The sequence below is a fragment of the Octopus bimaculoides genome, chromosome 15 (genome assembly GCF_001194135.2).
Source record: "Octopus bimaculoides isolate UCB-OBI-ISO-001 chromosome 15, ASM119413v2, whole genome shotgun sequence".
Taxonomy (NCBI): domain Eukaryota; kingdom Metazoa; phylum Mollusca; class Cephalopoda; order Octopoda; family Octopodidae; genus Octopus; species Octopus bimaculoides.
The window spans coordinates 34,899,101-34,911,851 of record NC_068995.1 but is presented as its reverse complement, the minus strand read 5'-3'; the positions used below and the strand labels follow the sequence as shown (position 1 = coordinate 34,911,851).

At 34.6% G+C, this 12,751-nt stretch overlaps 1 protein-coding gene across 4 annotated transcripts in view; it reads right to left on the bottom strand.

Moving 5' to 3' along the window:
- Positions 1-12,751, bottom strand: part of LOC106867458 (probable G-protein coupled receptor 139) — a 403,898-nt gene that overhangs the window by 6,010 nt on the left and 385,137 nt on the right. The window contains exon 5 of one of the 4 annotated variants that reach the window (XR_008265624.1): positions 36-130. The exons of 2 other annotated variants lie outside the window; for them this stretch is intronic. The gene's annotated coding sequence lies outside the window, so the exon portion shown is untranslated. Of the gene's footprint in view, positions 1-35; positions 131-7,745; positions 7,956-12,751 lie in introns of all 4 variants that reach the window. One more of the 4 variants, XR_001409149.2, reaches the window with a different exon arrangement.

Sequence of the window (12,751 nt, the reverse complement as noted above, 5' to 3'; positions counted from 1 at the left end):
TTTGCTTTTTGTAAAATGAGCATCTAAATATCTACCTGGGTGTGAAGTTTTCACCATTTCTTTGGTCACATGTATTTGCGAAAACATCAGTAAATATTCGCATGTTTATTTGTGTCTCAAACAACACTAGCTTATAAAAGAAACAAGATTAAAACATATTTAGAGAAGCAGAAACCCCAAAAATAACAATTATGAGGTTATAGTTATAAATAGTTACAAACAATAACAATTTGATAATTACAAAATTAATTTGTGAAGAAAACACAAGCATAAATTGTATTAACAAACGCTCAAATTATTTGAAAGGAACCCTGCTTACCAAAAACAAAATTCTGCAGGGTCAGCTTCTAAAACAAAAATGCAAGAAAGAGGTATGTTACAGACACGAATGTCTCCTTACATACTTTATTTTCGAAAAGACATGAGTACCGTAAGCATCATATCTCTGCGTTTCAAAATACTGAAAAACCATCCATATACACATAAAGATGGTGTTTTAGAAAGCCATAACCGACGTGTGGTAGGATAAAATATATGGAAATGTGTGCAGAATATTAAAAGTCGAGGATATACTGAGGAGACCGGCAGAAACAGTGCACCAACCGACATGCTCATTCAGCATTATGGGATAAAGAAAAACGAAGATAACGTCGAAATTTATTAGTGTTGAACTTGACAACTTTGCAGCACAGTAGAGATACGTGACAAGCATGGAGTTTACCTATAACGGCTGGTTTCTAGTTTGGATAACAAGTTCCTGATTTTCCTGGAACACACAAGATTATCTCGGTGTCTTATGTAGTTGGGAAACTGAAGTAGAAGTCGATTAAACTGAGCGGTACTGTGCAGAGCGCTTAGTTGTCACGTGTATATGGGTAAGAGCCTTAAGAGGACCCCTGCTCAGTTGTGGAAAAGCAAAATTAGCTTGGAGAGTGAAAGTGCAACAGAACTAGCTGCAGCAATGATGACATATATTCTTAAAGTACATGTATGAAGTCACATGTCGCAGCTCTGGGGATAAGGATAATGGGATTGAAGCCAAACAAAATTGTCTCGTCAGTAATGCCACAAATGGCAGAACTGGACACGGTAGGGCATCGATGACAAAAGGGGACTTCTTATCCAACACAGCGCCAGTGAAAGGCTCAAAGCAGCAGTTACATCTTAACGTCACGCAGAGATTGGAACGAGATGAAGTATTATAGCAAGAGGGGGAAATTTGCAAGAATAGTAAAATAAAAGTCGGAGCAGATAACAGAAACAGAATATATCCTGAATGAAACGGAAGGAAACGAGATGTCTGCATTGTGACTGATTAAAGAGCAGATGAGTAACGGCAACACTAAATCGAATACTTTTTACTCGTTGTTTTCCAAATTATTGATGTTTGTAATGTTGATAATGTAATTAAGAAACCCTTAACTGGTAATGTTGGTAATGTAATTAATAAACTCTTAAAGAGATTTTTACCAAAATTAAAATAGCAACTCCAGCTTACGTCTGTTATTGAGTTGATCATCGAAGTAAAAATTATCAAATGAAGTATGCATATAAACATCATACAACGCACATCATTTCACTTCACTTTACTTTATTTGATGAACACAGAATAGAATCATAACGAGATACTTCCCTCCTTTGAAACGAAAACAAATAACCAATGAATATGCAGCTTACAATGTTACCCAAATTCTAACCGAAGAATAAAGGATCTTTCTTGAATATAGGCACAAATATGATCGTGAACGAGCGCAGTACATGTTACATGTTGGCGAGTAATTCCCCACTGAAAATGGCTAGAATTAATTATCTTCGACTCCAAATACTGAATCTATAGCAGCGAAAAAAGATTAATTAGAACGTTTTAAAATAATTCCGATATGTCTGAGTCAATTTAAAGTTGCTTATCTATCTAAACAACTAATAAATTAAAATTACTCTCTCGATCCATTACATTTACACCTCTTTTCAAAATGTAACTAATTTAATTAATTTAAAAGAACCTTATAGCTTCCTGCTGAAGATATTCAACCAAACTTGAAGTATTAGCTTCTATTTCTATCTAGAAATATCAAAACGCTTGTAGCTAAGAAAGGAAAAAAATATTCAATTAAATAATTATATGATGATTTTATGAAGTACTCCATTTCAACTTATTTAATTCACTAATGAGGAAAACAAAGAATAGCAACATATTCCTCTGATTTGCAATGAAATTAAACAATGACAAACCAGCTTACCAAATAACAAAAACTTGTTGAAAACCAAGCAAAGCATGCATATTATCAAAAGATGATTGAATGGACATCATATATATTTTTAACTATACCTCTTATATCACTCTATATATTTCTATATAGATATCTCCTTACTGATATGCCTACTTATCTGTCTCTCTGTTCGTCTGTTTCCTGCTTTCTGAGACCTTGAGCATTGTGTATTGCTTCCGCCGATATTTGGTAAGTCGTTGTCATTTGTAACCTAACTACAATACATCAACAATGAATTTAGACGATGGTGAAGCCATGAAAGTATCTCATATTAAGAAACTAAAACAAATACGCTTTTCAAGATTGATTATGTATTTCTGATGTAACAATAGCAGCAACTGTCACAAGAAGAACAATACCGTCACCACCACCACCAGCAACAAGAATAGTAATATTTCATCTTCTTTCTACAATATGCACAAGGCGTAAACTTTTGAGAGGAGGGTACCAGTCAGTTAAATAACTAACTAGTAATATCAATCACGGTGATCCACAGGTACTTATTTCATCGATCGCAATAAAATGATACTCAAAGATGACGTGCGCGGTATTAGAACTCAGAATAAGAAATGCCGAAATATGTAATAATAATAATAATAATAATAATAATAATAATAATAATAATAATAATAATAATAATAATAATAATATCCATGAAATTTGGTTGAGAAAAATGTGCCAAAGCAACCTTGAAGAGAGGAAAACTAGTTAAGAGTAGCAACATCACACTAGATAAAGCAAATGAAAAAAGAGGATTACACCAAAGCCAGACATACAAATATTTAAGCATCAATGAACTAGATACAATACAACACACACAAATGAAAATAAAAAAAAGAATACTATAGACGAGTTAGATTAATTCCGAAAACAAAGCTCCATGCGAAAAACAAGATATAGGCATCTACACTCTAGCCGTCCTAGTTATAAGTTACAGCTACAATATCCTTCACTGGACACTAAATGAACTAATCAAAATAGAGAGGAAGACAAGAAAAATAATGATAAGATTTAGGCTGCACCACCCAAAATCTGACATAGAAAGGTTATATACAACGTATAGAAGGTGGTAGAGGCCTTATACAGCTAGAAAACTATTACACAATAACCACCATAGGACTACAAAAATACTACTGCAAGAAGCAAAGAAAATTAATTCAAATAGCCACAAAACACGAACAAAACAAAAAACTGTTTTCAGTTTTTAAGGAAGTTGAGAAATACAAACAAGAAGTCATACTACCTAACAACAATGAAGGAAAAGAAGAAACAACAAAAGCTGTAAAACAACTGAAATCCGAAATAAAACTGGAACAGCAACGGATCATGGTAAAACGATTGCAAGAAAAGCCCCTTTTATGGCAAATACTGGGTTAAACTGAATGCAAAAGAAATAGACAAAGCAAAATCCCAACAATGGCTGAGAAGCTCAGGACTCAAAGCAGAGATTGAAGGATTTTTAATTGCAACACGAGATCAAAGCCTTCCCACCAGAAATTACCAAAAACATATAATGAAAAGAAATGCAAGTAGCAGCAGAATATGTGGCGATGGACAAGAAACAATAAATCATATTGTCTCTGATTTCCAAGTCCTGGCTAGGAAGGAATATATTCACAGACACGACAGAATTGGGACTTATATACACTGGAGGCTATGCCAATACTATGGAATAACTACAGAAAAAAGGTGATATAGTCACATGCCAGAAAAGGTCACAGAAAATGAGAAGGCAACCATACTACGTGATATGCCAACACACACAGAGAAATTAAAACCAATAGGCCAGATATAGTTGTCAGAGACCATCAAGAAAAAAAAGATTTCTAATTGGTGTATCAATACCAACAGATGACAACGTTTCTCTAAGAGAAATACAAAGACATGGAAATAGAGGTAACTTGAATGTGGGAGTCTAAAAGCAGAAACCATTCCTATAATAGCAGGAGCATTAGGTATGATAAAAAATATATTCAGACAAATGCATAACAAAAACAACAGGACTAACAAATATATATAACAAACATAAAATAGCACTACTAGGCACCGCACACATTCAGTTCAGTAAAAATAAGAGCATCACAACAGACCACAGAACATGGAAAGCACATGATAATAATAATAATAATAATAATAATAATAATAATAATAATAATAATAATAATAATAATAATAATAATAATGACAGTATTTATATTGGAAAATATATAAACACTACAAAATCAACAATCCTGCTTACTGCTATGAACATCATCCCTGAGCCAGGCGCTGAAGGTAAAAATGTCACTATTCTCTGGGATTTTCCAGTCAACACCGACCGAACGATCCAGGCTAATCGGCCAGACATAGTCAGTAAAGATAGGGAAGAAAATGCTTGTAGACTAATAGATGTAAGTATTCTCACTTGTAAAAATATATCCGTGAAGGAAATTGACAAATTAAGTAAATATAAGGAAATGGAAACTGAAATACAAAAGATGTGACACCTTAAAGTGAGAACTGTTCTTGTTATTGTTGGTGCACTAAGTATAACAAGAAAAGGATGTCAGAAACCTCTACATAATATCCCTTGAAAATCATATCTCCAAGAAATCCAAAAGATTGTGGTGACAAGCACTGCCCACATCCTTAGAATTCCCCTATCAATTTAAATACCTGCATTGTATTACATGAATATATCTCGCTACTGACCGTGCCACTTCCCCTCCCCAAGCTTTCAATTATACTGTAATATCTGTTATCCTTCACTGGCCCTAGGACGCTGGGTGTGTCTCGGTAAGTGATTGTAACAAATATGAAGATTAAAAATAAATAATAATAATAATAATAATAATAATAATAATAATAATAATAATAATAATAATAATAATGATAATAATAATAATAATAACAACAACAACGACGACGACAATAATAATAATAATAAAAATAATAATAATAATAATAATAATAATAATAATAATAATAATAATAATAATAGTAAACTTCCTGGAAATGAATGGTAAACTACCAATGGAACAGAAGGAATGCAGTGGAACAGAAGGAATGCAGATTGAATGCCGAGCGATAAAAGACTAACTTCTGATAGACAGAATGTTACTGGACGACTGCTAGAAAAGACTTACTAACTTGGGCATGGTTTGGATCAATTATGAGAAAGATTTTGACATGGTTCCCCCATTCGTGGATTTTAGAAAGTCTTCAGCTGGTACAAGTGTCTGATAACATCTCACATTTTTTTAGGAGATAAATGAAGAACTGCAACACAGAGTTAACTTTATGTAGAAATCTTTGGTGAAAGTTAACGTCAAAAGAGACATATTTGAGGGAGATAGTCTCTCATCACTGCTGTTTATGATTTGTATAGTACTCCTCACACAGATATTACGTAAAGCAACATCGGGATATACTTTGAAAAGTGGAGGAAGATTAAATCATCTGTTATATATGGATGACTTAAAGATCTTTGGGAAGACCGAACGTGAAATTAATGGTCTAGCTTCAACAGTGCAGATATTCAGTAAGGATATCGGGATGGAATTTGGAAGTAAAAAAGTGCTGTACACTTATAGTACGAAAAGGCGAAGTAGTGTCTTCTGATGGTGCAGAACTACCCAATGGTGATAAAATCAAGGATATTGAGAGTGGTGGATATAAGTATCTAGGTATTTTGGAATATGACAAAATCAAGGAACTTGAAACGAAGGAAAGCTTTAGACGAGAATATCTCAGAAGAACCAAATTAATTATCAGAAGTCGACTCAATGGGAGAAACAAGATTAGGGCAAAGGAACACATGGGCTGTTTCCCAAATGCGATATAGGCAAACCAGAAAAGTGACGACAATTAACGAGGAACGACGCCCTAAAAGTGATCTTTATAGGCTGTATTGCCTAGGAACAAAGGAAGAAGAGGCTCATAGGATGAAAGATCTGTGTTGTCAGCGAGAATGACAGTTAGGGATGGTACATCAAACAGCAGAGAGAATCATTCCTTACCGCTCTTAGAATTAACAATATAATACCTACCGAAAATGTGATGCATCCATAAACATTTAAGAAAAGAGGAAACAATTGGAAAATGAAATCACTGCAGGGACAATACCTCAGAGAAATCGAAGAAAAAAAAACAAGCCCAGCACTTAGAGATGGCTAACAAAAAGTGATCTGAAAGGATGCACCGAATCATTGATATGCAGCGCCCTGTAATAAGCTCTAAGAACTGATTACAACAAGTTTCAAATAGATAATTGCAACGAATCGCTCCTTTTTAGGCTGGGTGGCAGCAAAAACGAAACAGCGATACGCATATGTGAAACCATTACCATTTGTTTGAAAATTTAACTGGTTGCTATTTTTATTGTATTAATGTTTGTGTTAGTAGAAGAGACGTTTGTGGTGGTGGTGGTGGTGGTAGTAGAAGTTGTGTTTGTATCATCGATTTCTTTGTCTTGTCTTTCAGTACAGTTGTTCTTGTTGCTCGCGTTTGTTGTGACTTGAAGTGTAGTGGTGGTGGTGGTATTAGAGGTAACGTTTACCCTTAATTTCCTTTTCATCTTTGCTGTCAATTTAAGAAGGTATTTCAGGGAAGCTATTTTCATAATTGCTGTTCCAAGAGCCATTCTTCCACTCGACTTGGAACACTATGCTGTTTTGTTGTTTTAACAATTTAACAATTTCAGGCTCCCCAATTTATCTGCTACACGACTTGGTTTTTATATTCTACGCTTATTCACTCACTCTGGAAACATTAGACTGGTGTAAGGAACCACACGCACCAATACTATGCAGGTATATGAGACATCCCATCAGAATAATGACAGATAATGCTGCAGATATAGACGGAAGAGAAAATTACGAAATGTCCATCTCTTTCTATTACAACAGGAATATTTGACGAGTATTTCCCCCTGCTATTTCTTATATTTGGTACTAACACCTTCAAACAACATGTTAAAAAAACAACTGGACTTAGTTACAATTGCTCTAAGAAGATAGACTGTCTGAAGTTCTACACGGCAAATTATAAAAAAAGAGAAATACTTTGGCAGATAAAATTATCCTTTATAGTGCAATTATTATAAGATGTATATTAGTAAAATCACACCAAGGCAATATTAATTAATATCGTTAATATCACGGTAGATAAAGAAACCAAGATCAAAGAAGGAATCAATGAACTAGAATAAAATACACTCAACTGAAGAAAGGATTAAGATAGAAAATAATTGATGCACTAGATTAATACTTCATACATATATATAATGCATGGTAATAAATATCAATTGCTTAGCTCTGACTAATAGATTAAAGCTAATTGAATGTTATCAACTGGACGCTAAATGAATTAGGATATCTAAACTGAAAACAAAAAAAAAATAATGTGATCATTTACAATTCGTAAGCTAAAGTTCTTATTTTTTAATTGTTTGCAGTTAAAATATTTTCTTTAGTGAAAATTTGTTTTTCTCTTTACCTTTTATATTGTAGGTTGCTCCTTGTTCACAGTAGTTATCAGTTATACAATTGTACTTCTTCACAGTAAACATTAAAGGGAGCAATTACTATTGGAGAAAGTTTCTGTCTCAGCTCATCTTAATGGTTTGTAGGTGTTTCACGTCGATGGTAATATGATTTCTTTACTAATCATGAAGACTCAGTTGGTACGCCTTGTTTTCAACTTTTCCTAATAGAAAGCATATGAAACCATTTCAAACATGAATGAAGGGCAAAGGTAAAACGTACAAATAATGAACCTGAAGGCATGATTCTTTAAGTAAAATGACGATAAAATAAACAATGGTATATAGTATTCAAAAACTGGCTTCCTTCATTATATGTAACGGGTTTAATGGAAAATAAAATTAAAATTAAGTTATCAGCAGTTAAATCATGTAAACATTTTTGGAACACACTGAGTTTTTGGAAAACTGGGATTAAATCTCTTCTTGAAAGCGTAATGTTATGTTATAAATACCATGTAAGAGAGAATATATCTGGAAATCACTAGGACTTATATTTTTTAATGTTAAGTGAATAAAGACTTAGATTATTATGATCGACAAGTTACCCTGGAAACCTTAAGGGTACGAAATAATAATCAATTCTACCGTTGTCGTTGTCAGCAATATGCGTGATATATGCAGCCCTAGCCTGTGTAAAGCTATGGATGCAAACCGAACACTGTAAGTCGATTCAAGAGTGCCAACTCATATGCTATAGTTAATTAGGTATGAGATTTACAGTTGATTTCAGTGGCACGCACGATTTCTCAACAGAAGTCGAAACCCATTATGAGCTTTAGTTCTTGAGAACTTAGCGATGCTGCGAAGGGCTTTCAAGAAATGCACAAACTATCTGTTTCCTACTTTGACACAAGATAACAATATAATATGCCTTGGATATGAAATGAACTTGTAACAAGGATCAAAAACCGATTCTCTTGCAGCTACAAAGCCAACGTAATTATAGATGACACATGAGCTGATAAGTGACAGAATATTAGGAAGATTAGACCATCAAAAAGAAAACGAGTAGAGGAATTATAGCGATTCGACGATATAATTAAAACCATATTGGCTCGAGAGAAACATAATCCTTCTTCAAATTTTAATCAAAATAATAATTGCCACCTTTAAAAAATATATTGATAAATGTCTAATAAGAAGAAACATACAAAAGATTATATTTTTAAAAAATCAATATTTTAAATCTAAGAATGTGTCATATGCTAATTACTTTATAAGAGAAATCATTTAACAGAGGTATAACCACTACACAAAGAAAAATGTAACACATCGTAATTAAAATTGTAAAAGGGTTAATACATTTCCAGTAGAAGGCAATATATTATATTAATCTAAGTTTTGTCTACATTCGAAATTGTAAACCACAATAGGATTTTGTATTCATGTAGTTGTCACAGCCAGAAACCAGCTCGTATCCAATAGACATGACTAAGGGCTTTCACACAGAAAACATCGTCTCGCTTTTACGTCTACGTTGCCTTCTCTCTCTCTTTCACTTCCCTGCCTTCTCTGGAATAGTTTAAATCAAGGATATATCTCTAATTAAATATACTAACCCACTTTCTATTCATACATTATCCTCTTTATTTTCTTCTTCCTTCTATCTATGCGTCTTTATTTTGTATCCTTTACATCTAGTATATCAAATTCATTCTATCAGGTCCGATGTCTCTATCTTTCTCTCTATGTCTACTCGTCTTCTCTCTTTCTTCCCCTCCCGTTTCCCTCCAGATTTCTCTCTCTATATCTCTCTCTCTCTCTCTTTCTCTCTCTCTCTCTCTCTCTCTCTCTCTCTCTCTCTCTCTCTCTCTCTCTCTCTCTGAATCATTTTTTATCAAGAGCCTTTTTCTATTTGTACTTAACAACAAATCGCTTAAGACGGACTATTACTCCTAACATATGCACGGGCGCAGCCCTTCACCGAACGCTGGTCACGTTGAATTTCAAATAACCAGCAAATGCAAGAGCAAGCACAACACTAATACTTTCAAATATGTTGTAGTCATTTGGGTAGAAGAGAAGTCTACAGTGTCCATTTTAAACCACCACCTGGAATTCAGGTATTCTATTATATTTTGTCACAAGTATTTCATCAACATGTCCTCAAACAACTGTTTGTGAAAGAGTACAGGCGGAAGCAGTTTCATACAAGACAATTTAAGCCAATACAGTATTGGCGGAATGTTGGCTTATCACATACATATATACATATCTATATATATATATTGACAATTAGTAAGAGATTTCTCGAAACGTTTACCGGTTTGCTCACTGTTAGGTATTCAAAATAGGTTATTCAACGGTTAGTACATAAATCTGATAATAATTCTCAAAAGATAAGAATGTAGAGATATATCCCGTTGGATTATTCTAAATATATTACCTTAACCATGTAGGGTTCCTGAAGTATATAATGATGATGATGATGATGATGATGATAATAATGATAATAATAATAATAATAATAATAATAATAATAATAATAATAATAATAATAATAACAACAACAACAACAAGAGCGCAAACTTCTGCCAAGGTAACACCAAGGTCTTCTCAACGATTGGCCGGAGATAATTTTTAAAATGAGAACATCTGAAATAAACTCGACTGCTCTCACAAACGAGAATACTAAAAAATGAACCCGACCGCTCTCAAAAATTAAATATAAAAAAAAACGGAAAAATAATCCAGAATACTTGTGCGGTAGTCATGAAATGTGAAGGTGGTTGTGCAGGCCGTATTTGTAGCGCTGTGCATGTGTCGTCTGCAGTGGGAACAGGGACAGTTTAAAGTTACGTTGCTGTTCGATAACTGCGAATGAAATCCCAAAAGATTAAAAGTTTTGGAGAACATTGAACATTGCCAGGAGTATCGAATGAGCGCAGTTAAAATGCCTGAAGCTATGAGGCAACGGTTGATTTCAGTTGCTTTTAGAGCAAGCTAAGGTTTATTATACAGAGTAAAAGTTAAAATGCGTCTGTGAATGTCCACCAGGATGGCTACGGAAATTACATGGAAGAATACATTTTCAGCACACGCACGCACGCACACACACATACACACACACACACACGCATACACACACACACAGCGCACATTCAGATACATGCAAACACACGTGTGTGTGTGTGTGTTTAATTTTAAAAAAACGGAGAAAAAAGACAAGAGAAACATAACAACGCGAGGACGTGGTACATGCAAAGTATTAAGACTCTCAGAGAAGGAAAGAAAGGGTGTGTTACGTTTCGAGCAAAACTCTTCTTCAGAAACAGGAGGCAGAGGATAGAAAATCGCCACATGGAATGACCACATTTTAGAATGACCAGACAAGATGGACAACGAGAAAGTGCTTTCTGAGACAGAAGAGTTTGAAGAAAGGTTCGTAACTGTGTGTGTGTGTGATAGCGCGTGCGTGTATGATAGCCTGTGTGTATGATAGCACGTGTGTGTGTGTGTGTACGTGTGTGTGTGCATGTATATATTTGTGTGTATGTATGTATGTGTGCATGTATGTGTGTTCTGTTTGAGTGTGTTGTTTGTGTGGGGGTATATATGTACGTTTATGTATGTGTTTGTATGTTCGCATATATACGTGTGTGTATGTGCGTGCATATCTGTACATGTATGTGTTGTGTGTTAAGTGTGTGGAAGTATATGTGGGTTCTGTGTGTGTACGGGTGTGAGAGGGAGAGAGGAGCGAGGTGGAGTTGTGTGAATGGGTGAAGAAGGGTGTGTGTGTGTTCGCATGTATGCGTAAATGGAGTGGCAATGTGTATATGTATATGTACATATATGTGTGTGTGTGTGTGTGTATGTGTGTGTGTGTTTATCTTTGTGTCTCTGCCACCTGTTCTCTCACTGTATAAATGCGTGTGCGTACCTATCTTTGTGTGTCGCACTGTTGCGTGTGTGTGTGTGTTGAAGTGTATGTAGGTGCACGTATATGTGTATGTATATGTGTATGTGTGTGTGTTGTGTGTGTGTAGAGGCTTGTGTGTGTGAAGGTATATGTGCGTGTTGTGTTTTGAGGGTTATGTGTGTGGAGTTATGTGTGCGTTCTTTGTGTGCTTGTGCCTGAGAGGGAGAGGGGTGGTGGTATGTGTTTGTGTGTGGTGTGTGGTGGGTGGTGTGTGGTGGGTGGTGTGTGGTGGGTGGTGTGTTGTGTGTGGTATAGGAAAAAGGGATAAAAAATTAATACAAAATGAAAGTAGGTATGTTAGAATAACACGATACAGGGAATAAATTGTATGAAAAGGTCAGTGACAAAATAAATATTAAAAAAATAAAGCATAAAAAGATAAAAATAAAATACAATTTTAAAATAATGATGAAATTAAATACAAAAATAAATAATAAAATAATAATAACTTAATAAAAACGTGTAAAAATAAAATTAAAATAAAATAATAAAATAGATGAAAAATAATAGATAAAAAATAATAGATAAAAAAGATAAAAATAGAAAATAATACAATGATAAAATTAAAGGATAAAGTAAAAGGGAATAACAAAAGGAGCAAAATAAGCAAGTGCAACGGAAAAAAACTATAAAAAATGGAAAATAAACGAATAAAAGTTATAAAGAATGTGAGTAAATATAAGATAGGATAAGAAGTTATTTCTCAAGGAAGGTGTAGGGAGTCATTGAGAGGAGGGGTTTGTGTTGCGTCCGAAAGGAGTTCGTGTCTGTAGAGTAAAAATGTAATGTTGTTACAGGCGGAGTCAAGAGTTGGTGGATCCATGGCGTAGGGTGAAGCCCAAAATGGAGATATTTGAGGTGGATTGGCTGGCCAAGCGAAAATGACGTGCGACGGGGGTGTTCGTACGTAGACGAATATCTCGTAGACGTTCGGTGAACCGGTCGGCCAGCCGCCGACCCCTCTGACCAACGTAGATTTTGTTGCAGATATTACATCTGATTCAATAGATAAGGCTGGAAGAAGTGCAGCAGAAG